Source organism: Podarcis vaucheri (assembly GCF_965113315.1).
Source record: "Podarcis vaucheri genome assembly, chromosome: 8".
NCBI lineage: Eukaryota > Metazoa > Chordata > Lepidosauria > Squamata > Lacertidae > Podarcis > Podarcis vaucheri.
Window position 1 is genome coordinate 83,957,367 of NC_138766.1, and position 22,257 is coordinate 83,979,623.

Below are 22,257 nucleotides of genomic sequence, written 5' to 3' on the forward strand. Positions count from 1 at the left end.
CCACTGTGCGATTTCTGTTCTCATCCTGAAGAAAAGTTCTTAACCCGAGGTACTATTTCTGGGTTAACGGAGTCTGTAACCTGAAGCGTATGTAACCCGAGGTACCACTGTACTGTGTTAGTTTTATGATGTTAGCCGCCTTAAGCCCGGCTCCGGCAGGTGAGGACGGGGTACAAATAATTTTTATTTATTTATTCATTCATTTATTTATTTATTCATTTATTTCAAGAGACGAATTTCCACAGCCTACCTGGAGATGCCGGGAATCGAACTTCATGTTCTATACCACAAAGCAACTGCCCTTCCCTAGAAATGCCATCAGGGGTATTTTCCTTCTCCCTGATGGGGCTCAAAACCCCACTGGAGGCTGCAGCAATAGCAGAGACGGAACAGAATTCAAAACAGGTCTTATTAATAGAGATGTTGCTCATGGGATTGGCTCAACGCAGCTTCATTTCCTCGCTGCTTTTCAGAGGCAGAACCACCAAACACAGGAGACTTCATTTGCATGATGTGAAACCCTGTGTGTGTGTGTGTCTGTGTGTCTGTATATTCACAACCGAGCCGCATGGCATGTCTTCGCACTGAATAGTTCTCGCATTTCTAATCAAAATATGCAAATGCTTCTGACGAAGCAGACTGTGGCTTATAAATCTGTTAGTCCCAAAGGTGCAATGGGACACTTCGCACATTTGCTGTTTCTTATTTAGCAGATTAGCAACAGAGAAACATCACACTGAAGGTATCTCATGTATTGCATGCAGATAGGCTGGCACTGATAGTCATTTCCGGTGGGGAGGGCCTCTGGGAGACATTGCATGTCACTTCCCTCCTTCTTGCTGTTGCAGGAAAGGGAGGGAATGGAGAAATGCTGAACACATGCCTGCCTCATGTTCGAGCGACAAAATGCAAGTTTGACACACAGGATCTGACTCAGAAGGTTGGCAAGTCCCACGCATAAGTACTTCCTTGCTGGTTTAGATCCAAGGCTCATCTAGTTCCCCAGTCTAGGAGCTGCCTCATATCGAGTTCAACAATATGCAGTAGTCTAGTTATCTCCCTCTTGGACTACTGGAATGCGCTCTACGTGGGGCTACCTTTGAAGGTGACTCGGAAACTGCAATTAATCCAGAATGCGGCAGCTAGACTGGTGACTGGGAGTGGCCACTGAGACCATATAACACCGGTCCTGAAAGATCTCCATTGGCTCCCAGTACGTTTCCGAGCACAATTCAAAGTGTTGGTGCTGACCTTTAAAGCCCTAAATGGCCTTGGTGCTGTATACACTCCCATCATCCAGTCCGGACACTGAGGTCCAGCACTGAGGGCCTTCTGGAGGTTCCCTCACTATGAGAAGTGAACCAGGCAGAGGGACTTCTCGGCAGTGGTGCCTGCCCTGTGGAATGCCCTCCAAGCAGATATCAAGGGAATAAACAACTATTTTACTTTTAAAAGACAACTGAAGACAACTGGCACGGAGTCCGGCAGCCTTTTATCTTTGTCAGGGTAACGGGCAGTCCTGATCCCCCGGTGACTCACCTCCCTGTCTCGCCCAAAGGCGAGCTCTCCTCCTGCAAGTACTCAGGTCTCTCCTTCTCTCAGACCTCAGTCTCTGCAGCTCAGGAGACGTCGGTGGGTTACTAGACCCAGGGGCTGCCTCAGCCTCCCTTGACCAAGCCGGTAGTGGAGCAGCTGTAAGTGATGGCCCAGCTGAAGGCAACGAGGTAATCCCCGGATCTGGAGCCAGGGCAGGCTCAGGCCCTTGACTCGGCCCAGCTGGTGCTTGTTGCAGGGGAACCTGTGCAGACTGGGGCTCTTCAGAATCAGGCCTCAGACTCGATTCAGATGCCGCCTGAGGCAGAGGATCCGGTGCGGACTGAGACTCCTGTGGTTCCGAGTCTGAGCCCAAGTCCCAGGCCATCACACCCCAGTTGCCCTCATAAAGAGGAAGACACAAGTAGGAAACAGAGGGAATGAGAGAATGCTAAACATAAGCTGGCCTGCACCCTGAGATCAAAATCTGAGGCCCTTCGTCATGTGAAGTGGGTGTCAGCATGATAACAGACCGTTTTTGTACTGGTTCCCCACTTGTGGAATGCTTTCCCCAGGGAAACTCTCCTGACACCTTCATTACATATCTCTAGTCACCAGGAAAGACTTTCTTCTATAACCAGTACTTTGGTCTTTAACTATCTGCACCCTTTTAAAAATGGGTGGGATGCTTTTAATGTATTTCGCCCCCCCCCCACCCCGGATTTAATGTCTCAGGGTGGGGTGTAGTTTGTTTTGGTTGCTTGGTTGTAAGACACTTTGGGTTGCCTTTGGCCAGATAAAGCAACGGACAAATTTTATAAACAAAATAAACCAATCTGCTTTAAAACAAAAACCCCACCAGAATTTTGGCACTTAGGAAAGAGACATGGAAATGCACTCAAAAGTAGGGGAGGAAAAAATAATCCATGGGAAGGCATATAAACACCATGCAAGTAATTCAGGAGGCATAAAAGGTAAAGGTAAAGGACCCCTGACAGTTAAGTCCAGTCGCGAACGACTCTGGGGTTGCAGCGCTCATCTTGCTTTACTGGCCGAGGGAGCTGACGTTTGTCCACAGACAGTTTTTCCAGGTCATGTGGCCAGCATGACTAAACTGCTTCTGGGGAAACCAGAGCAGCGCACAGAAATGCCATTTACCTTCCCGCTGGAGTGGTACCTATTTATCTACTTGCACTTTGACATGCTTTCAAACTGCTAGGTTGGCAGGAGCTGATACTGAACAACGGGAGCTCACCCAATCGCGGGATTCAAACCGCCGACCTTCTGATCGGCAAGCCCAAGAGGCTCAGTGGTTTAGACCACAGAGCCACCCACGTCCCTACTCATTGCCATATAACCTTCCTGCAAACAAATGATCTATTGAGCCACTGTCTAACCTCCGTGTAAGCAAATGAAGATGGATACGCGATAAACAGGTCATCTGGAGGATCCCTCAATACCTAACAACTCAAACCTGGCACTTTCTCCTTTCTGTGTTATAAACACTAAATTAGTGTGTGTGGGGGGTTAAGCAACTGAGGAACCTCCACAGTTTCAGGCTTGCTGAGGCACTGAAGCATTTTAGCTATGAGTATGAGTAAGCCTGTGTTCTCCAACGGGGCGGGTGCAAAGAATACATTATTTAAAGCAGTTTGTGCCATCCAGAGCTTTCAGGGTGAACAGGGGGGGGGGGCAGGAACGAACGCAAATGAAAGGCAGTGATTTATCACCATTGTCCAGAAGCAACATAAAAATAGGAGTCTTGTTCCACCATATGTTACAAATGGCTACTAAAAGGACAAGTTTCTCTGCATTTGCTGTTAAATAAGGAAAGTTAGAAAGATCACTCTTTCTGTCTCATTCGCTAGGCTACTTTCCCCCTCAATCTAGTAAGAATAATGCCTGAAATTAATGTAGGGAGGGTAGAATGAGAAAAGCAAATCTACATTTATCCAGCCACATTAACCCTATAAATTTTATCGCATAAAGGGACATTATACTTGATTAGAGGTTTCAGCTGCTCTTTGTTTGCTTTGACAAGAAGGTTCCCCAAAGGAACAGGAGAATCTCTCAATTTTGGTTTCTCATTTTCCCCACTCTTCAATTCAGATATCCAGTTTTCCACATCAGTCTGCAAATTCCATTTTTCTTCTAAAAGGCCCCATGGAAGTTCATTCACACTTTACCTAGCATATGCATTCTGAACGTATTACTTGTCTGGAGAACTACTTTGCAAAATTCAGAGAAGTGCAAATTGAGGAGAGTGGCTGCATTTTTGTCTGTGCGTTGCAGTGGTGGGGAACTTGCAGGTTATGAGACTGTTTTGAGGAGGACACACCCTACACCTGAAGTCATACAAATATGGGCTTCCTAGTAAGAGAGTTTGGATTTGATATCCCGCCTTTAACTCCCTTTAAGGAGTCTCAAAGCGGCTAACATTCTCCTTTCCCTTCCTCCCCCACAACAAACACTCTGTGAGGTGAGTAGGGCTGAGAGATGTCAGAGAAGTTTGACTAGCCCAAGGTCACCCAGCAGCTGCAGGTGGAGGAGCAGAGACGCGAACCCGGTTCCCCAGATTACGAGACTACCTCTCTTAACCACTACACCACACTGGCTCTCTTCTGGCGGAGCAAGACGTTCTCCCAACAGCAGATCAGCTGATGGCCTGCAGGAATGTGCCTTCCTCAAAGAGGGGAAAGCAGTTTTCATTCAGTTGAAACGACTTCTCACTCCCAGCACTGCTCTGTGAAGCAGCCCCAACACAAACTGTTTTTTGCTGCTCCCTGTAACCTCCAGAACAGAAAATTGAAGGGAGAAGCCCAGAGTGGCTTGCAAAGGGCTTTGTGCTGTTTCTTTGAAACTGGAGGTTCAAGGGAGCAGCATGAACCAGCTTGCAAAGAATAGGCCTGGCACTGGCCCTTGCACTGTGTTTCCCAATTTCCGGAACACCACGAAAAAGGATTTTGACCCGTGGGTGGGATACGCCACCTGTCAATCATGTGATGCCATAATGACATCATGAGGGCAACAGGTGGGTTGCCCCACCTAACTATCAGAGTTGGCCTGTGGAGTGGGACCGATAAAGATCTGGGCGAATAAGGTTCCTCACTCTTGCTGTATTGTTTCAGGAAGTGCAAATTAGGTAATTTGCCTTACAATGCAAACAGAATCGGATTTCTCCCCCATCTCGAGTTCCCTGCAGACAAAGGCAAATGAATACAGGTGACAATGGGATGAGAGCCTTCAGCTGCATACACATCAGATGTTTAAAGAACATTTAAAACACACACACACCAAGAATCCAGGTAGCAGCAATTTCTTAAATGGAAATTACAGCTCTGTGATAGGTATACTACAGTTCGCAGGATTCTTCCAGGGTGTGTACTTTGTGTATTGTTATTTTTCGATATTTTTCGTGTTGTTGTGTGGAAATTACTAATAAAATTTATAATAAAAATAGTTTTTTAAAAAATAAATAAATCATAGAGTTGAAAGGGACCCTGAGGATCGTCTAGTCCAACCCAGCAACAGAGCATATGCCCACGCTGTCCAGGGTGGGCACACTCCCGAGGGAGGCATGGCATGGAAGGTGCCCTCCCAGGTGTGGGATAGCCACTCAGGTACCTGGAGTGGCGCGCGCGCCCTGCAGCTGCCCATGGGGGCAGAGCAAGTCACCCATGGGGGCAAAGCAAGCTGCCCATGGCGGACATTCAGCACGCCACCTGCCCGCGACTCCCAAGCCTCCCCCAAGCTGTCAAAATGAAGGGGGAAGGGGGGAATGCTGCCGGCAATGCGGTGCAGCTCCCCCCTTACCCCGACAGCTCGGGGTAGGCTTGGGAGTCACGAGTAGGCAGCACACCGAATGTCACCCCCCTCAGTGAGGGTACCTGGGGTAGTCCGCCCCACTGCCCCCTTTCCTACGCCCCTGGTCCAATTCCCTGCAATGCAGGGGTGTGCAGCTGTCCTGAATGGGGATTGTATGGGATGTGAAACACAAGAGCAGTCAAGTACAACATTCCTAGAGTGAACATGTTTACACATGGGGAGGAATGTCCAGCCAGCAGATAAACTTCCTGTTTCCTTCTGGGCTGGGACAGACTTCCTCTGCATGTGATTAGAGGTGGGTGTGGCCTCACCTGTGCAGGTAATGACAAAAGCACAGGGCAGGGCAGCACTCTCTCTCTCTCTTTGACTACATGCACCGAAGAAGCAACATCTGCTTAGCCAAAGATGCTCCAGCCAAGAGAGGACAAAGGGACTGTCTCCTTATGAGATAGTTTCCAGGTATATGTTACTTTTCTAAGCTAAGTCTGCCTTCTGGGATCCTATTGTGAACAGAATGATGTGTGAGTAAACCTTTTTATACTTTTATAGAAGACTTTGTCGTGTCTTATCTTTTATGAGGGAATAAAGGGAAAATACCAGAACAGTTATTAGAGAGGCTTTAGCGAGCCTGAGCAAACGCATCCGCTGCAAGTTTAAAAGGGGAATGTTACTCTGCTAAATTGTGAACTTGTTAACACAAGTTGGAAAGGGTATTATCAGACAATATATAGAAGAAGAAGAAGAGTTTGGATTTGATATCCCGCCTTTCACTCCCCTTCAGGAGTCTCAAAGCGGCTAACATTCTCCTTTCCCTTCCTCCCCCACAACAAACACTCTGTGAGGTGAGTGGGGCTGAGAGACTTCACAGAAGTGTGACTGGCCCAAGGTCACCCAGCAGCTGCATGTGAAGGAGCGGAGACACGAACCCGGTTTCCCAGATTACGTGACTACCGCTCTTAACCACTACACCACACTGGCTCTCACCACATATCCTCTCCTGCATCCCTGAACATTCCCACAGATTGAACCTGCAACCTTGATGCTATCAGCACAGCAGTCTAACCAACTGAGTTATCCAGCGGTAACTAAGCTCTCCTTCTGCAGTGCCCTCCACATTCAGGCTGGGATAAGCAATCAAAGGCTAAATCCTAAGCACACTTGGGAGTACGTTGAACCAAGTCAGCCTGACTTCCAAGCAAAATCCCCTCTCTCACTGCAAGTAGACATGGCTGATGCAGATGTGTAAGTGGCTGTTCACAAAGAGTAAGTAGTCCAATAACCCACTTGGGTCCATTGTCCTTCATCAAGGACCAAGCCATGCCAAACTTGGGGCAACGGCATCTTTCCCCTTTGTCCAATGCAACGGCATGGCCCCCAATGACATAAAGCAGAGTTTACGTCAAGGTGAAATATTGTACTTGTGTGCACAGTACATTAAAGGCAATTTGCCCCTTCATCCATGGACTGCAACTTGGAGGGGAAATCTGTCACTCCATGATGCATGGGCTTGAACGTCTCTCAATCCGTCTCTCCAAGATGCTTATTCAATAGCTACACAGCTGGAATTCATCTTGTCAGACTTAATGACTAAAAATTGAATTAAAAACATTTTGCAACAGAACTTGGATATGGATTCTCCTGTGTTTTCTCAAACCTAATCATGTCCTTTTACAGTGGCAAGGCTGTGTGTGTGTGTGTGTGTGTGTGTGTGCAGTTGCAATCGAAACTATTCAACCCCCATTCCAAATCAGGTTTATTATTATAAAAATTTACAGACCTTCGGCTGTTTGCAATGAGCAAATCAAACAAAAGCAATTGAAATAGCTCAACACAAGGGATGCTTCAAGTGATTTCCCCAAAATTCAGCTAGAAGAGCAGCCTTTTGCCCATTGCTCAGGAACACTGCCAGAAAAAGCTGTCTGGCTATGCATCTCATTTGCAGCAGGTCACACTGCACCAGTGTGGTGTAGTGGTTAAGAGCGGTAGTCTCGTAACCTGGTGAACCGGGTTCGCTTCCCCGCTCCTCCACATGCAGCTGCTGGGTGACCTTGGGCCAGTCACACTTCTCTGAAGTCTCTCAGCCTCACTCACCTCACAGAGTGTTTGTTGTGGGGGAGGAAGGGAAAGGAGAATGTTAGCCGCTTTGAGACTCCTTAAAGGGAGTGAATGGCGGGATATCAAATCCAAACTCTTCTTCTTCTTCTTCGTCACAGCAGCAGAAGGCTGCTCTACTAAGTACGAAAGATGCTTGTCATAAGGGGTTGAATACTAGCGAGACTGGAGAAGCCAGTGTAAGTTGCATTTCCAGCTGAATTTGTGGGAACCACTTGAAGCATCCGTTGTGTTGAGCTACTTCAATTGCTGAATGATTTCGAATGTAACAGTATACTCTTCTGATTTCTCATCAAAGTAGGTCTACGCCAGAAGTGGGGAGAAAGAAAAGCTTGGGGTGGAAGCTTGGGGAAGAATGCTCCTCCCATTTCCCCAGTTCTGCTGTTTCCCCATGTATAGGTGACATTCTTATTCAGTAGGATGTTTGGCTGGTTATGGAATGCAGATATTGCTATAGCCATTTCCTTCAATGATGGTTTGCCTCTCCTCTTCATCCTGTTCCTTAATCCTTGGATTCTAGATTCAGGTAGGTAGCTGTGTTGGTCTGACGCAGTCGAAATAAAAATGAAAAAATGAAAAAAATGTCCAGGAGCACCTTATAGACCAACTAAGTTTGTTCTGGTATAAACTTTTGTGTATCTGAAGAAGTGTGCATGCACACAAAAGCTTATACCAGAACAAACTTAGTTGGTCTGTAACAGGGGTGTCAAACTCAAATTCATCGGGGGCCGCATCTGCAGTTTGGTCACCGTCAAAGGGCCGGTTGTATCTGTAGGACTATGTGTCCACTCTTTATTATCATAAATTATTGTCACTGCATTCAATTATTACTGGTTTTTGTAATAATGTAGTCAGTCCAGAAGGATGTTATGGTCGATTGTATCAAAGGCCGCTGAGAGATCCAGCAGAACTAGGAAACAAAGTTGTTACAAAGAATGAGCCCTAATGAGACAATTGCTGCAATCCTATGTGCATTTACTTGAAACTCCTGTGGAAGAAAGTGAGGCTGGCTTCTGAGTAAACATACACAGCATGGGGCTGTAAATAAAATGTGGAGGGGGGGGGAGAGAGAGAGAGCTCTGACAGGAAAGCATCAACATGCCTTGTGCACTCTCCTTGGCTAATTCCCCTGCCCCTCCCCATCTCGGGGTGCCATTGCATAGCGCAAAAGGCAAAAGAGCTCGAGCGCGCTGCCTGCAACTGGATCTCCGGCTTCTTCCTTTCCTTCCCCGAGGCGGGAGGGAGAGATCAAGGTGGAGCTGCTGGCAGGGCGGAGAGCGAGCCACCCAATTGTGTGACCGAGTGATGGAAGGGCTGCAAGGAGCCGCGTCCGATCTCCTCCCAGGAATGTGTCAGCGGGACTGACATGTGCCGGAAGGCTGGGAGAACCGCCCAGCGCCGCTGCACGGGCGCGGAGTCCAACTTGTGGAGCTGAGATAGAGAGCCGGGCGCCAGATCGCCTTCCTCGCTTGGCTTGCCGCGAAATTGCAAGAGGAGGAGGAGGAGGAGGAGGAGGAGGAGGAGGAGGAAGGCGGCGGTGGGGGGCGGGGAGTGGAGCGGGTGCCAGGGAACACAGCCCCCTCCCATCACAGCCATCATCATCGCCGCCCCCACTCTACATTTATTTTAAGGGTGTTTGGAGTGTGTGTGCGTGCCTCTCTCTCTCTCCCACTCACCCCCCCCCAGCCACCCCATATTCCCAAAGAACAACTTGATCACGGGCGTCCTGGAAAGGCTGGCTGTGCAAAGATGGAGAGGGAGGCGAAATGAAGAGGAAGGGAAGCCCCGGGCTGGTGATATCCAGCGCGGAGGAGAAGAGGACGCCTCCCGCAGGGCGAGTTTGCACCCCGGAGAAGATCCAAGGCTGGAATAAAAAAGTTTCTCTGAAGAGAAAGACTCCCCCTCCACGGCAAGGAGAGACCTGACCTTCCGCTTGCTCTTTTTGAGCAGTGAGCAGGAAAGAGAAACCAGCTGCCCGCCTCGCTTCGGCCCCCGACAACGAAGGCACAAGTTGAGAGACGCGGGGACATTTGAAGCAGCAGCCACGTCCTTAAAAGCGACGGGGGGAGGCGAGTAGGGAGCCGCACCATGTAAACTTCCTTGTGTCAAAAAAACAAACAAAACCGAGAATAAAAGGTGAAGGCTGGCGGCCAGCGGCAGCTACACGGGCCACATGATGAGGTCTGGCGGGCCGGATTCGGCCCGCGGGCCTTGTGTTTGACACCCGTGGTCTATAAGGTGCTACTGGACATTGATTAAGGTGCTTATATATAAGGTGCTACTGGACAGTGATTCAAGAATTCTATATACAGTGGTACCTCGGGTTACATACGCTTCAGGTTACAGACACTTCAGGTTACAGACTCCGCTAACCCAGAAATAGTACTTCGGGTTAAGAACTTTGCTTCAGGATGAGAACAGAAATCGTGCTCTGGCGGTGAGGCAGCAGAAGGAGGCCCTATTAGCTAAAGTGGTGCTTCAGGTAAAGAACAGTTTCAGGTTAAGAACGGACCTCCAGAACTAATTAAGTTCTTAACCCGAGGTGTGTGTGTGTGTGTGTGTGTGTGTGTGTGTGTGTGTGTGTATATATATATATATATATGCAGGTTTTGGTGTCTTCGGGTGTCTTCCCGTGTAAGAGTCGGGGTGTCTGTGCGACGTTTCGACGAGGTCTCACTCGTCATCTTCAGGCTGGTGCTTTCGGCTTCTTGTTACTGGAACAGAGCAGAATCTGGTGTTTGAGTTCCTATAAATACTGTTGAGGGGTGTGGTGTATAGCCTCCAATGTTCTGGGCAGAGAGGAAGTTCCTAGATTAGTGTGCCTCTTCTTCTTTTGTTCCTTAATTACTTGAGGGATATCTTGAGTGATTTCATGAGTGATATTCTGAATACCACTGGGTGGGTCATTAAGTGTAGATTAGTTGCTAAAGCTTTTGTGTCTTGACCTCTTGAGCTTGTGAAGAGTTTTTCTGAGAAGATGGCTGTGCTGCATTTAGTTGTGCTCTGGCTTGGCTTCGTGTATAGGGGCGAGCTGTGGTTTTGTGCCTTGTGCCAGCCAGATCTGTGTAGGGATTGCAGGGGGGTGCAGCATCCGGAGGTGCCACTATAGTTTGGCTACTGGATGGAGTCTGTAATATGTCTGTGGAGAGGGTCTGGGTTTGGGTCTGGTGTGGTTGATTGGTGACGGCGTTCTGTGTGCCTCTGGTTCTGGTGTCGGTTTTTGTGGGGAGGGCTAATTTCCAGATGTCTGGCAGGCGGGACGTGTCGTCACGCTTGTTCATGTTGTGAGGGTGTTTCTCTATCTCGATGGCTTCCATGATTATTCTCTTGTGGTGATGTTCCATGTTAAAGAGCAATTTGGAATCTGCAAAATTAATTTCGTGTCCTGTTTCTTTCATGTGTTGGAAAAGAGAGGAAGTTTTTTCTTCTTTTTTGACGGCATTCTTGTGTTCTGCGATACGTGCATTTATTCGTCTGTTTGTTTGTCCAATGTACGTGGCTGGGCAGACTTTGCAGGGTATTTCATAGACCCCTTGGTTTTCCAGCTGGATTTTGTCTTTTGGGTTTCTGAGGATATTGGCTATTTTTTGGTTGGTGCAGAAGGCTGTTTTGATATTGTGTTTATGGAGGATTTTGCTGATTTTGTCTGTAGTGCCCTTGATATAAGGAAGGAGGGCCATGCCATTGTTTTCTTCTGTGTCTTGGTTTTTGGGGGGTGTTTCTTTTTGGATTAGCTTCGTAACCCTGTTTTTCTGGTATCCATTGGCGATTAACACATTTGAGAGATTCTGTAACTCAGTTGTCAAGTGGTCTTTGTCAGCCAGGCGTTTGGTTCTGGAGATGAGAGTCTTGGCTACGGAGTTTATTTGTGCAGGGTGGTGGTGTGATTGTGCATGTAAGTAGCGGTTGGTGTGTGTTTTTTTCTGGTAGATAGTGTGTCCTAGGGAGCCATCAGGTTTTTTGTAGATTAGGACGTCAAGAAAGGGGAGTTGGTTGTTGTCTTCTATTTCCATAGTGAATTGTATTTTGGGGTGTAGGCTGTTGAGATGTGTGAGGAAGCTATCTAGTTTTTCTTTCCCGTGTGGCCAAATTACAAAGGTGTCGTCAACATATCTGAGCCAAAGTTTGGGTTTGTGTTCTGACTTGTCTAAAGCATTGGTTTCAAAGTGTTCCATGTACAAATTTGCGATGACCGGTGAGAGGGGTGATCCCATAGGTGCTCCTTCTATCTGTTTGTATCTTTGTCCATTGTGGATGAAGTACGTGTTGGTTAGGCAGTGGTTGGTCAGGTCCAGGATGTATTTGGGGGGGTTGTATTTGTTTTGAATGGCTGTCAAGGCTTCATTAATGGGCACTTGAGTGAAGAGAGATACAACATCGAAGCTCACAAGTAGGTCATCGGGATGTAGGTATTGCTTTTTTATTGTTTCTATGAACTGGAAGGAGTTAGTAACGTGTGAAGCGATGGATTCTGCATAGGGCTGAAGTTGCTTAGCGAGAAATTTAGCGAGATTTTGTAGAGGTGAGCCTATGGAGCTGACTATTGGTCTGAGTGGTGTTCCTTCTTTGTGTATCTTGGGGAGACCGTAGAGTTTGGGGCATCTGGATGATTTTTCTCTGGGGATGATTCTTAGCTGGATTTCTTCACTGATAGGAGAGGCTTTTATTTTGGATTTGGTATACACGAAGCCAAGCCAGAGCACAACTAAATGCAGCACAGCCATCTTCTCAGAAAAACTCTTCACAAGCTCAAGAGGTCAAGACACGAAAGCTTTAGCAACTAATCTACACTTAATGACCCACCCAGTGGTATTCAGAATATCACTCATGAAATCACTCAAGATATCCCTCAAGTAATTAAGGAACAAAAGAAGAAGAGGCACACTAATCTAGGAACTTCCTCTCTGCCCAGAACGTTGGAGGCTATACACCACACCCCTCAACAGTATTTATAGGAACTCAAACACCAGATTCTGCTCTGTTCCAGTAACAAGAAGCCGAAAGCACCAGCCTGAAGATGACGAGTGAGACCTCGTCGAAACGTCGCCCAGACACCCCGACTCTTACACGGGAAGACACCCGAAGACACCAAAACCTGCATTCCTGTACCCGTGAAAATCTACGAAAGCATATATATATATATATATATATATATATATATATATATATATATATGGACCACACAACCCCCCTCATTGGAAATCAGCTAATTGGTACAATTGACATAATTTGGTGCCAATTAACCCTTGTTAACTATGAAAAACCTTTAATAAAAACTGAAAAATTATGAGCACATGTGTATTGTTTAGGAGAAAGTTACCTTAGAACTTGGTGGGGAAATCTGTACTCATATTCAATGTGAACTTAATACAACCATCAACCCATTTCCAGCTATGTCCCACTAACTCAGCAATTACAGGATTCCCCCCCCCCTTTAAACTCTGAGTACATTCACTCACAGCCGAGAAACAGAGTCTGACATTCTGTTAGATCAAAGCTAATGTTCTGCTGCAGAACAGCATTCAGACTTCTGGAATCTGGTCCTTGCTTTTTCAGGCTTCACGATTAGAGCCACGTGATGTTTGTTGACACAACCTAATATTGACTTTGACGTTAATCATAATAAAAAAAGCTGAACGATCTCGCTGAGCTTCCTTCAGAAAGAGTAGAAATGACATAATTTGTGTGGACACTGCAAAGCATTAAGCGGCGTAAGAATATCACCCATGGAGAGTCACATTTGTATGTGATAGCCATGACGATATTTCTAAATCTATTGCTTCAGATCAGAGGTTTACAAACTTTCTACTGTCAAGGAAGCTTTTCTACAATGATTCCACGGCAGTCGAACGTCTCTGTGTTGCAGGCAATTCTGAACAGTGAGGAATTGTCCAGGACTCTTGGGTCACACCAGCACATACCACAAGAGCTGAGAGCCACTAGAGGTGATGAGGGCTGTCCAGTATAGTGGTTATAGTGCCCAACCAGGACCAGCGAGGTCCAGGTTCAAATCCCCACTCAGCTATGGAACCAGAGTTCCCTGTGAAGAAGTTATTCAACCATTCTGAGCATTGTAGCTCTATGAGGTGTGGAAAGAAGGGCTCTTAAGACATACCCTCAAAGTGTCCCAGTTTTCCCTGGACGGACTTGGAATTACAGAAGTTATCCCAGCTTCTTTGATTTGATCCAGGAATATCCTGATTTCCCCTGCTAGCAGCGCCAGTGCCATGCTCTGGGAGGAGGGTGAGCAGACATTTGTCCCGAGTAACAACAATGAAGGCGGTTGCGACTGCAAGGGAGCTTCTTGTTGCCTCTCCATGGCCACTGCCAACCTCCTCTCTTGGGCAGCTGCAGGAGAGCAGGCACTTCCTCTCCCTGTCTCTCCTCTTAAAGATGTTGTACATGATCTCTTCCCTCATACATTTCCCCTTTACAACAATCCTGCGATGTAGGTTGAGAGGTTGTAATTGGCTCAAGGTGACAGATCAGAAATTGAAATACTTTATTGTCACTTGTACAACTTGTATACAGTCAGATTACACCAGCACCCCCCACTCAGCTCTCTTAGTCTTAATTCCCCTTGTTTACTGACGCACACCCACCAAACCCGAAAGTCAGTTGCCCTGTTATCTTTTCATTCAGCAGCCTAACAGCCCACGGATAGAAGCTGTTCTTTACCCTGTTGGTGCGACTAATCATGCTTGTATATCTTCTGGCCGAGGGCAGGAGAGCAAGAAAGTGCCGGCCAGGGTGTGAATGATCCCTGAGAATTTTCCTTACTGTCCTGAGGCAACGTTCTTCCGCTATTTCATTCAGTGGTTTCACGGGACAGCCCATAATATCTTGTGCTGTGTTCACCATTCTCTGTAGGCACTTCCTATCAGATGATGTCAAACTAGCGTACCACACCGTGATGCAGTAGGAAAGGACACTTTCTATGGTTGACCGGTAGAAGGAGATCATCAAATGTTTCTGAAGCTTCCTGGTGTACAATAGAATGTCCCTATTTTCATCTGAGAAATGTTGGCAGGTGTGTTAACAACTCTGACAACTCTAAACAAACTACAGCTCCCACAATTTGGTGGTGGGGTTCGGGTATTTCACCATGAACACTTGTTCTCTTATAATGGCAATGGCGCCTACCTAAGATGTGCTGGAGCTGTGTTCTGTTGAGCTCAGAAAAAGCCCTGGAAGCTTCCAGCGTGTATAAAAACATAATTAAACACTAAGTATTAAACAACTTCCTGATACAGGGCTGCCTTCAGATGTCTTCTAAAGGATGTATCTTATCTCCTTGGCTCGGAGGTCACATAACTCCAGACCCTCCAACATTTCTTGTGGAAATAGGTATGTCCTAAGGAAATAGGTATGTCCTAAGGAAAAGTGGGACATTCTGGGATCAAATTATATTTATTGTATAATAATAATAATAATAATAATAATAATAATAATAATAATAATAATAATAGTTTATTATTTATACTCCAGCCACACTGGGAGGCTTCCAACAGAATATTAAAATACCATAATGCATCAAACATTAAAAGCTTCCCTAAAGAGGGCTGCCTTCAGATGTCTTCTAAATGTCAGGTAGTTGTTTATCTCTTTGACTTCTGGTGGGAAGGGCGGGTGCCACTACCAAGAAGGCCCTCTGCCTGGTTCCCTGTAACTTGGCTTCTCGCAGTGAGGGAACCGCCAGAAGGCCCTCGGCACTGGACCTCAGTGTCCAGGCTGGATAATGGGGGTGGAGACACTCCTTCAGGTATACAGGACTGAGACCGTTTAGGGCTTAAAAGGTCAACACCAACACTTTGAATTGTGCTCAGAAACGTACTGGGAGCCAATGTAGGTCTTTCAAGACCAGTATTATGTGGTCTCGGCGGCCACTCCCAGTCACCAGTCTAGCTGCCGCATTCCGGATTAGTTGTAGTTTCCGGGTCACCTTCAAAGGTAGCCCCACGTAGAGTGCATTGCAGTAGTCCAAGCGGGAGGTAACCAGAGCATGCACTACTCTGGCAAGACAGTCCGTGGGCAGGTAGGGTCTCAGCCTGCATACCAGATGGAGCTGGTAAACAGCTGCCCTGGACACAGAATTGACCTGCGCCTCCATGGAAGCAGAACCCAATACAGCTTCTGTAAAACTGGGACTGTCCCTGGAAAATAGGGACACATAGAGGGTCTAGGCCTTTGTCTTCTGCGCAGCTGGGCTCTAGCTGGTACATCTCAGAGTTATAGTAAAATGCAAATTAGATCCCGCAAGCTTGAAGCCTTCCCTCTCCTGCCTTATGAGAATCACACTATGGAAATGGAGGTATGATCAGCAGCGATACCTGTCATTTGCTCCAAGCCCTGTTTGTGAAATGCTGTGCTTATATATTAGACTCCCTGAAGGTAAAAATGGCTCCTTGTGAAACACACCCATGATAATAGCATTATGGGGTGTTTTGTTTTTTTACAGATCAAGGGAAGAAAGTATTGCAATCTGGCATACTCTGGCCAACAGAGACACAAGGGCGCCTGTTCAGTTTCACTGCTCAGCACTCCTGCGATGAGGCCACATGCCCCAGAGGCCTGGCTAAGTATTTCACTCAGGTACGAAAATTCCCCCTACCAAATCGTCAGCTCCATTTATGCACAGAGCCAGGTGGGAATGATTCCTGTGGGCCTCTGTACCAAAAACTGCCTGGGCCTAGCTCCAGAGAGATGTGATGATGTTACAGCAAGAAACGAATACCTCTTGGTTCTCCATGCTCTAATTCAGCAGAGTTAGACATAAGCAGCAGTAATTTAGTTAGCTGAGTCGGTAACTTTGGGCTGAAGCATGCCTGACAGGAAAGCTGTAGGCAAATTACTATTGCAGTGGTACCTCAGGTTAAGAACTTAATTCGTTCCAGAGGTCCGTTCTTAACCTGAAACTGTTCTTAACCTGAGGTACCACTTTAGCTAATGAGGCCTCCCACTGCCGCCGCACCGCCGCCACACGATTTCTGTTCTCATCCTGAAGCAAGCCATTCAGGTACAGTGGTACAGTGGTGCCTCGCAAGACAAAAATAATTCGTTCCGTGAGTCTTTTCGTCTTGCGATGTTTTTCGTCTTGCGAAGCACGGTCCGCCGCAACTGCGCCTCTTCAAGCGGCTTTAAGAAAAAAGCACAAGACGTTTTCGTCTTGCGAAGCAAGCCCATAGGGAAATTCGTCTAGCGAACCAACGCAAAACCGAAAAACCCTTTCATCTAGCGAGTTTTTCGTCTTGTGAGGCATTCGTCTTGCGGGGTACCACTGTACCTTGGGTTACATACGCTTCAGGTTACATACGTTTCAGGTTACAGACTCCGCTAACCCAGAAATAGTGCTTCAGGTTAAGAACTTTGCTTCCGGATAAGAACAGAAATCGTGCTCCAGCCGCGCGGCAGCAGCAGGAAGCCCCTTTAGCTAAAGTGGTGCTTCAGGTTAAGAACAGTTTCAGGTTAAGAACGGACCTCCAGAACGAATTAAGTACTTAACCTGAGGTAACACTGTATTCATGTCCCAGATCAGCTGCAGACCTGGAGGTCTCAAATTTCAGCAACACCAAAATTCTGCCACCTCTGCCTTTTGCCTTCTGTTCTATATCATAGTTGCTCCATGCCCAAACTGGTCACGCTCCCCTAAATCTGGTCAGAAATTGGTCACACTACCCTAAATCTGCCTCTGCCCAGATCCATGCCCCTGCTAGTTGCTGAAAGGAGCATCTAGAATGATACAATGGCATTCAAATAAGTTTTACTCAGAGTAGACTCACTGAAATGAATGGACCTAACTTGCAGCTTACTCACCCTTATATTTTCCCCTGCTCTTCCCAGGCACAGTCCACACTTTAAACTTCTGTGTCCGAATGACCTTTTTTTATTAGCTCTGGATCTTCCCCCGTGAAAACTTGCTCTTTCACGCTGAATCGGGGCAAATGGCCGTTCGCCTTTCCCTTTGTGTTTACAAGCAAATAGGCTCTGTCGGACTTTAGTAATAGGCTAGACGTTATCTCTGCTACGTGCAGTGAGCTGACTAGCAACTTGTCAGATAAGATGCCTTACACAAGCAGCCAATAAGAAAATGAAATAGCGGGGGACGGGAATTTTTCAAGGGAACTCTAGCCAAGTGCGAAAATTCATTTTCAAAGAAGGACAGGCATGCAAGAATCTGAAATACCATGCAGGTGGCAGGGGGAGCAGCGAAGCGAGAGCGGAATAACATTGCTAGGAATGGAGGAGAACACAAGGACATAGGAAGGTGCCTTTTCCTGAGTCAGACCCATGCATCCATTTAGATCTGTACTCTCTACACCATGGGTTGGCAAAATAAGGCCCAGGGGCCGGATCAGGCCCAATTGCCTTCTGGATCCGGCCCGCAGACGGTCCGGGAATCGCCACATGGATCACCAGCACGCACGTTCTTTCTCTCTCCCTCACACGGCAGCGCCGCCTCCTCCCTCCCTCCTCCTGGCGGGAGCAGAATGATGCAGCGAGGCTCCTCACGGGGTCCCTGCCATGGGAGCATATTCACCCAGTGCTTTACCAGTTGCACTAGCTCCCGGTGGGGTATAGGGTCAGGTTCAAGGTGCTGGTCTTGACCTTTAAAGCCCTTTGTGGCTTAGGGCCCTTGTATCTACAGGACCGCCTCTCCTGGCATGCCCTGCAGAGGACCTTAAGGTCCATGAATAACCATAGTTTAGAGGTCCGGGGCCCTAAGGAAGTCAGACTATCCTCCACCAGGGCCAGGGCCTTCTCAGTGATGGCTCCGACCTGGTGGAATGCTCTGTCCCATGAGACTAGGGCTCTTCCTTCCATTGGGCAGACTAGGGCACTGCAGGATTTAACCTCCTTTAGCTGGGCCTGTAAGACAGAGCTATTCCGCCTGGCCTTTAATTTGAATTCAGCCTGATCTTTTATTTCCCTTCTCTTCCCTTCCCCTCCCCTTTTATGAAGATTACCTGCTCTGAGACCCCACAGCTAATTCTCCCCTGGCCTCCTCGCTGGCCCAAGTAGGACCAATTCAGCCAGCTAGCCCTGGGGATTATCTAATGCTTATTTCCCCTAAATTGATTTTTGAATTTTATTGTTATTCATTGTTTTTATACTGTATTTTATGCCGCTTTTACAATTAAGTGTTTTAAATTTGTTGTTAGCCGCCCTGAGCCCAGTTTTTGAACTGGGAAGGGCGGGGTATAAATAAAATTATTTTATTATTATTATTATTATTATTATTATTATTATTATTATTATTAATTATCCCCGCCCTGCCCAGAGGAGGAAGGGGGCTGAGCTTTGTTGTGCCAGCAGCAGCAGTGCTCAAGCGGCTACCATTTTAAGCAGCCCCTCTTTTTAAGCAGCCCCTCTCCAGAGCCCTTTCGCGCACCACTCACCGTACCGCTACTGCCACCGCCACCAGTCCCTGCCGCTCGCAAGACACAGGTAAGCTGCCACCGGGGCTCGTGGTGCTCTTGCATCACCCCCCCCCCAAAAAAAATATAGTCCAGCCCCCCACAAGGTCTGAGGGACAGTGGACCAGCCCCTTGCTGAAAAAGTTTGCTGACCCCTGCTCTACACAGACTGGCAGCAGATCTCCAGGGTTTTAGAAAGGAAGTCTCTCCCAGTCCCACCTGGAGACGCTGGGGTTTGAACCTGTGACCTTCTGCATCTAAGACAGATGCTCTAACCAGTGAGCTATGACCCTTCCCTGTTCTTTTTGCTTGTGCATTTTCCATTTCAGTGTGAACCCGCCTAATTCACACTTCCTGAAAGAATACACAACCCGAAATTCAGCTATCCTTTGAAATTCCTGCTTCGCTCCGACAACAAACAGAAAAGTGTCCAGAAATACGCACAGCAGTCGAAAAATTGCATATATTAGTGAAATGCCAAATATTAGTAAAAATAGCAATATAGGAAAATGCATTTTTTGAGGGGGGGGGAATTGCTTCCAAAAGCATGTGTGTCAGCCACAAATATGTGTTGCGTTAGGAGAAATACGTGCTAAAATGCTGGTGAATTTTCGTGAGGAATATCGCAATGTTGCATGGAATTGGATGGAAGAATGTCTTTAAGCGTTTTAACGGTAATTGGTTTTTTAGAACATTTCAATCTGTTTTAGAAGGTTTTTGCTTTGGTCTTAAATTAGGGGTAGGCAAGCTGGACCCATGGGCCGGATGCAGCCCAAATCGCCTTCTCAGTCCAGCCCGCGGTCGGTCCAGGAATTAGCCTGTTTTTACATGAGTAGAATGTGTCCTTTTATTTAAAATGCATCTCTGGGTTATTTGTGGGGCCTGCCTGGTGTTTTTACATGAGTAGAATGTGTGCTTTTATTTAAAATGCATCTCTGGGTTATTTGTGGGGCCTGCCTGGTGTTTTTACATGAGTAGAATGTGTGCTTTTATTTAAAATGCATCTCTGGGTTATCTGTGGGGCATGGGAATTCATTCATTTCCCCCAAAAAAATATAGTCTGGCCCCCCACATGGTCTGAGGGATGGTGGACGGGCCCATGGCTGAAAAAGGTTGCTGACCCCTGTCTTAAATTGTCTCTCTCTTTGCCACCCTGGGATCCTTGGGAGAAAGGGGCGAAATATAAATTCAAAAATCGATAGTAAGAATAGTTCAAGGACAAACAGATATCTGGCCCTTTGCATAAGGAAACGCAATGGGGTGAGAGTGTTTTGGGGTGGGAACACAAGCCCAGAGGGCTTCAAATCCGGCTGCATCTTCACTCAAATGACTGCGCACACTAGAGTATAGTATGCACAGTATCATCAGAGGGTAGAGAACTGTGCAGAGCACAAATGAGTGGAGGAATAAATGCCCAGAATGTGTAATTTCTGCAAAATTAACTCATTGCATTCAAGCGGCAGACGGGAAGACAGAAAAATAACACCTTTCGTAGAAAATGGCAACCTTTCAGAAACTATTGGGAGAGGCGGCATCTGTCGTTTAGAAACAAGCTTCGTGCTTGACCTACTGCCGCTCCAATTCTTCTCACTTGTTTTCCTCCTTTTCTGCATCTCCTTTTGCAACTTAAAAATAATAATTAACTGAGGTATTTATAAGATCTGCAGTACACATCACCTTAAAGGGGCACCTTCTCTCCCCCCCCCCCTTTAACTCTCACACAGGAATGTGAATTTTCTCAAATGCTTTCTGCTAGGACACATGTGTGTGTGGGAGGGGTTGTTTTCCATTTGGTTTGCAACTTTGCGGAAAATTATTCTATTAATGACTCAGTTCATTGACTAACACCCTGGTGATCCGCTGACACTGAACAGCGCACTCCTATACGGCGATACTCCAAAGCAAATCCTGCTGAACTCAGTGGGGCTTACTTCTGAGTAGGCATGTATAGGACAAGAGAATTGCAACCAGGTGGTTGCCTTATGAGTTTGGATTTGATATCCCGCTTTATCACTACCCAAAGGAGTCTCAAAGCGGCTAAAATTCTCCTTTCCCTTCTTCCCCCACAACAAACACTCTGTGAGGTGAGTGGGACTGAGAGACTTCAAAGAAGTGTGACTAGCCCAAGGTCACCCGGCAGCTGCGTGTGGAGGAGCAGGGAATCGAACCCAGTTCACCAGATTACAAGTCTATCGCTCTTAACCACTACACCACACTGGCTGATGAGTGAAACCGTATGAGTGAAACCGTAGACAACCTTGTTCCCATGCTGTGATTAAAATTTGGCAGAGCTACCAAGAAAGCAGGTAAAATGATTCCGTGAACACAGCCAGTCATTCCCAGATTAAGGCATAAGGGGATGGAGACAGAGGCAGTTGTTAATATCTTTATAGTTTTTCCTCAGCCACACAGTGACTTCTGGAAGGCCAGGGCTTGGTTTGCGGGTGTTCAGTCACCGCTTTCTTGCTATATTTTCTACCTCCTTGAAAACCACCTAGAGAAGAGGATCTGTTCCGCAAGTCAGCAGTTACTCACCCGAGCCTTAATTGAGTTTCCCTGCCTTTCTCGCTGCACTAAATATAGCCTTATTTACAGCCAGATGTCAAAGATTAATTGCATTTGCAAGATAGCAGGGAACCTGCAAACAACTTCAAAGGCCAGGTGGAAGAAAAGGAACTTCAGAGTTTCCCTCCTGTACATGTCATCGCTCAAGACAGTCATTTGCAATTCCCCAGAGCGGCACCAATTACAGGGAGATTTTTTTAAAAAAGAAAGAAAGAAAAAGAAAACAAAGCATGATAGGTTCAGCAGCATAGCTGAAGCAAATTCTCCCTCCATGAGCTGCAACAAAGATGACGTAAGAGACTGAGACTGGATCTCCCCAGTATTATTATTACTCTTCGCTTAAGCAGAGCTGAGAAAAGCAAGGGCCACATTCCCTGCTAGGCATTCTCATGGGGGCCGCATGCAAGCAGTGAACACAGCCAGAAGCAAAAAGCGAGTGGAACAATTGCTGCACATATTAGCTTTGTACAGCAAGCTAGTTTCTCCACCTTATCTAGGCTAGCAAGAGTCGTTGCCAGAGCCCAAGGACATATTTATTGAAATACTTTATTGTCACTAGTACAACTTGTATACAGTGAGATTACATGAGCACCCCCCAGTCAGCTCTCTTAGTCTTAATTCCCCTCATTTACTGACACACACACACACCAAACCCGAAAGTCAGTTGCCCTGTTGTTATCTTGTCATTCAGCAGCCTAACAGCCCACGGATAGAAGCTGTTCTTTACCCTGTTGGTGCGACTAATCATGCTTCTATATCTTCTGCCTGAGGGCAGGAGATCAAAAAGTGCCGGCCAGGGTTTTTTCCC

At 46.9% G+C, this 22,257-nt stretch overlaps 1 protein-coding gene and 1 long non-coding RNA gene across 2 annotated transcripts in view; both read right to left on the reverse strand.

The window, feature by feature from the left end:
- Positions 1-17,378, reverse strand: part of LOC309539677 — a 36,907-nt gene extending 19,529 nt beyond the window's left edge. The window contains exon 1 of the long non-coding RNA XR_014222943.1: positions 17,284-17,378. This is a non-coding gene — a long non-coding RNA (uncharacterized lncRNA). The remainder of the gene's footprint in view (positions 1-17,283) is intronic.
- Positions 1-22,257, reverse strand: part of KCNQ3 (potassium voltage-gated channel subfamily Q member 3) — a 161,400-nt gene that overhangs the window by 89,855 nt on the left and 49,288 nt on the right. The window lies entirely within an intron of this gene.